Source organism: Rhinopithecus bieti, unplaced genomic scaffold, assembly GCF_001698545.2.
Source record: "Rhinopithecus bieti isolate Rb0 unplaced genomic scaffold, ASM169854v2 scaffold_7888, whole genome shotgun sequence".
Classification (NCBI taxonomy): Eukaryota; Metazoa; Chordata; class Mammalia; order Primates; family Cercopithecidae; genus Rhinopithecus; species Rhinopithecus bieti.
Genome location: NW_016805944.1, coordinates 362422 through 367355, shown reverse-complemented (window position 1 = coordinate 367355; position 4934 = coordinate 362422).

Genomic DNA, 4934 nt, shown 5'->3' with positions numbered 1-4934 from the left:
TTTTTTTTTGAGACGGCGTCTCGCTCTGTCGCCCAGGCTGGAGTGCAGTGGCCGGATCTCAGCTCACTGCAAGCTCCACCTCCCGGATTTACGCCATTCTGCCTCAGCCTCCCGAGTAGCTGGGACTACAGGCGCCCGCCACCTTGCCCAGCTAATTTTTTGTATTTTTCAGTAGAGATGGGGTTTCACCGTGTTAGCCAGGATGGTCTCGATCTCCTGACCTCGTGATCCGCCCGTCTCGGCCTCCCAAAGTGCTGGGATTACAGGCTTGAGCCCCCGCGCCAGGCCTATTTTTTGTATTTCTAATTTTATTTATTTATTTATTTATTGAGACGGAGTCTCATACTGTTGTTCAGGCTGGAGTGCAGTGGTGCGATCTCGGCTCACTGCAACCTCCGCCTCCCAGGTTCAAACGATTTTCCTGCTTCAGCCACCTGAGTAGCTGGGATTACAGGCACACGCCACCACACCTGGCTAATTTTTTGTATTTTTAGTAGAGACGGGGTTTCACTATGTTGGCCAGGCTGGTCTCGAACTCCTGACCTCGTCATCTGCCCGCCTCAGCCTCCCAAAGTGCTGAGATTATAGGTATGAGCCACCATGCCCAGCCTGCATTTTTTTTTTTTTTTTTTGAGATGGAGTTTTGCTCTTGTTGCCCAGGCTGTAGATCAGTGGTGAAATCTCAGCTTACTACAACCTCCACCTCCCAGGTTCAAGCGATTCTCCTGCCTCAGCCTCCCGAGTAGCTGGGATTACAGGTGCCTGCTACCACACTCAGCTAATTTTTGTATTTTTGGTAGAGACAGGGTTTCACCATGTTGGCCAGGCTGGTCTCCAATTCCTGACCTCAGATGACCTCAGTCTGCCTCAACCTCCTAAAGTGCTGGGATGCCAAACTCTCTCTCTCTTCCGCACCGCTCCCCCCCCCCCCCCCCCCCCCCCACCCCAGGCTGGAGTGCGGTGGCGTCATCTCGGCTCATTGCAACCTCTGCCTCCGGGGTTCAAGCAATTCTCCTGCCTCGGCCTCCTGAGTAGCTGGGATCGCAGGCGCGTGTCGCCACGCCCCACTAATTTCTTTTGTATTTTAGTAGAGAGGGGGGTTTCACCGTGTTGCCCAGGATGGTCTCAAACTTCTGAGCTCAGGCAATCCGTCCGCCTCGGCTTCCCAAAGTGCTAGGATTACAGGCGTGAGCCACCGCGCCCGGCCGTGCCAAACTTTATAGACATCATTTCACACCCAGGCTGGATGGACTCACACTAAAACGCAGCACCCACTCAAGGTGTGCGGACCCTGCCCAGGCATGCCGGCAGGAGTCACTGGAGAAATCTGGCCGTAGAGGAGTGGAGGCCCGGCAGGTGAAGCCTCTTGCATCACACCACATTTCCTGGAAGCAGCTGAGCCGGGTCTCAAAGCCCAGCGCGCTCGGATCCCAACGCCCACGGCTTCTCCCACCGCATCCCGGTACTCATGCTTCTCAGCTGCCTATCAGTAGTTTCCCCCTTGGGCCCTATGTTTTGAAAGACTTTTACTCCCAGACAGGCTACATTATTAAATAATCATGACTTCCCTTCCCATTTTTTATTAATCAAAGACCCATAGACCGCACTCAGCTTCTAATGGCCCCTGGGCAAGCACTGAGAGGCTCGGCTGCAGCCCAAAGCAGAGAAATGCCTGGACCGGGAGTCATTTCCAGTTCAGCCTCGCAGGTCTACTAGACCAGTTCAAAACCTGTCCTGAGAAAGTGATCAGACAAGGGGACATACCCAACCAGGGCCGCCTGAGGGCTCCCAAGGATCCCCTCACTTCCCAGAGACTGGCTCTGGGGCCACTCCTGAGTGTCACTCCCAGTGTGACCAGCAGGTGGGGCAATGACCACGGAAGACCCTTAAGAGCTACAACTCCCAGGCCCAGCCCACGGCCTGTGTGTATGTGCGCCGGTGTTTAAGTCTCATTTGTGGGTCAGGTCGGGTGCTAGGAAGATGGGAATGAATAAAAAGAAATAAATCGTAAAATGAATCAAGTCCCTTTGAGTCCCCCGTTCCCAGCACATCACTTCCTGAGCCCCACTCCAGACCAGGGCAGGCGCCTAGACCAGTCACCCTCTGTGTCTGCTGGTTTGAGCCAACTGCAGATGAAAAATGTTCAAAACATACAGGGTGCGGGGGCTCACTCCTATAATCCCAGCACTTTGGGAGGCTGAGGTAGGTGGATCACCTGAGGTCAGGAATTTGAGACCAGCCTGGCCAACATAATGAAACCCCATCTCTACTAAAAATACAAAAATTAGCCAGGTAAGCTGGGAGCGGTGGCTCACGCTTCTAATCCCAGCACTTTGGGAGGGCAAGGTAGGTAGATTATTTGAGGTCAGGAGTTCGAGACCAGCCTGGCCAACATAATGAAACCCCGTCTCTACTAAAAATACAAAAATTAGCCGGGCGGTAGTGGTGCGCACCTGTAGTCCCAGCTACTCAGGAGGCCAAGGCAGGAGAATCGCTTGAACCCGGGGGGGCAGAGGTTGCAGCAAGCTGAGATGGAGCCACTGCACTCCAGTCTAGGCAGCAGAATGAGACCCTGTCTGCCCCACCCCCGCCACAAAAAAAAGTTAGCCAGGTGTGGTGCTGGGCTCCTGTAATCCCAGCCAATCAAGAGGCTGAGGCCCAAGAATTGCTTGAACCTGGGAGGTGGAGGTTGCAGTGAGCTGAGATCGCACCACTGCATGCCTGGGTGACACAGCAAGACTCTGTCTCAAAAAACAAAACAAAACAAAAAACACAATAAAATATACAAATTTCAAAACAATACAGTACAATTATTTACATAGCATTTGCATTGAATTAGGTGTTACAGGTAATCTAGAGATGAGTTAAGGTATAAAGAAGGACGTATGTAAGTTATATGCAAATATGACACCGTTGTATATAAGGAACTTGAGCATCCGCAGATTTTGGTATCCCAGGAAGGTCCTGGAACCAATCCCCCAAGGATAATGAGGGACGACTGTCTATATTTCCACAGATCCTTGCACTGCGCCGCCTTAGTACAGCTCGTAATTTTGTATCTTAGCTGCTTATTATAAAACATTTTGTTTTTTAGAACAGAGTCTTGCTCTGTCACCCAGGCTGGAATACAGTGACATGATCATAGCTCACTGTAGCATCGACTTCCCGGACCCAAGCAATCCTCCCACCTCAACCTCCCAAGTCGCTGGGACTATAGGCGCACACCACCACACCCACCCAGTTAATTTTTGTATTTTCTGTAGCGAAGAGGTTTCACCATATTGCCCAGGCTGCTCTTGAACTCCTGAGCTCAAGAGATCCACCTGCCTCAGCCTCCCAAAATGCTGGGATTACAGGCATGAGCCACTGCACCCGACCTTTGTAACACATTTTTATGTGATTATTCGGTCACCCAAGCGGATCGTGAATGAGGTAGGGCCAAGGCTATGTCAGTCAGCACTATATTCCCAGTGGGCACAAGGCAGCCTCGGGTCCAGACCAGAGTAACTTAAGGGAATGTATGTTGAGTTAATGAATACACAGGAGGCTGAAGAAGGGAGGCATTAGATGCCCCAGTTGGCGGTGTAAGCACGACAGAAACGCCTTTTTTTTTTTTTTTTTTTTTTGAGATGGAGTCTTGCTCTGTCGCCCAGGCTGGAGTGCAGTGGCGTGATCTCAGCTCACTGCAAGCTCTGCCTCCCGGGTTCAAGAGATTCTCCTGCCTCAGCCTCCCAAGTAGCTGGGAATGCAGGTGCCTGCCACCACACCTAGCTAATTTTTGTATTTTTAGTAGAGATGGGATTTCACCATATTGGCCAGGTTGGTCTTGAACTCCTGACTTTGTGATTCGCCTGCATTGGCCTCCCAAAGTGCTGGGATTACAGGCATGAGCCACTGCTCCTGGCCAGAAACATTTAACTTGGTTCACTTTCTTCTAAACCTCAGTTCCCCAATCAGCCATCTCCTCCTCCTGACCTCAGGTGATCCACCCGCCTTGGCCTCCCAAAGCTCTGGGATTACAGGTGTAAGCCACCACACCCTCCTGCCTAGACACCCTTCCACCCTGCTTCATGCCCACTCTGAGGACAGGGTTGTCTCCCCCACCGAACTCTGAGCTTCGGTAGGGCAGGGCTAGGTCTATCTCTGTCACTGCCATGTCACCAGCATCACAGGGACAAGCCCTGACATACAATAGTCCTTCAACAAGACCCTGCGGAACAGGTGAGCAGACACATGTCCTTGCCATGGCAGGCTGCGGCCAGTGCCATCGTGCAGCCGAAAAAGTGCTGAGGGCCTTTGAGGGAGGATTGGTTGCGTCTTTAAGGAAGAAAAATGTAAGAAAGAATTTGAAGAGCAAGTGTGTCTTTGACGGATGGAAAAGGGAAAAAGACAGTTACAGGAAGAGTGAGCTCAATAAGCAAAGATGCGGAGACCCAAAATGTCATGGCCTCTTGAGGGAAACCACAGTCATCTGATGTGGCCTCAGTCAAGGCCTGCAGGGGAGTGGGAGTGCGGGGGCTGGCCCGGAGCCTCCAGGTGGTGCCTGAGCCCTGGGAGCTTTCAAAAGCTGGCAGTGACTGCCATATAGAGCTCTACGGACAGGACCCGGGCAGCTGGCAGAGCGGATGAACTTGGGCAGTCAGGGGCCAGGATCCCAGCTAGGAGGAGTTTCCAAATCACCCCCGAGGGGCAAAGGGTCGATGGGGGGCATTGTCTGAAAACCTCTGGCCTGTTAGTGTAGACACCTCAGGTCAGAGGTGGGGTGAGGGGAAGGGGTCTGCAGTAAACAGTGATGATATGTCAGGCCCTGGTGGGGGTAAGAGCCTGCAGAACCCCAGCTTCTACATTGCATCCTTACCTTCCTTTAATCCTCATCTGAAAAATGGAAATGAGAGCAGCACCCACCACAGGCAAGGATGCTGTGGTTCCAATGC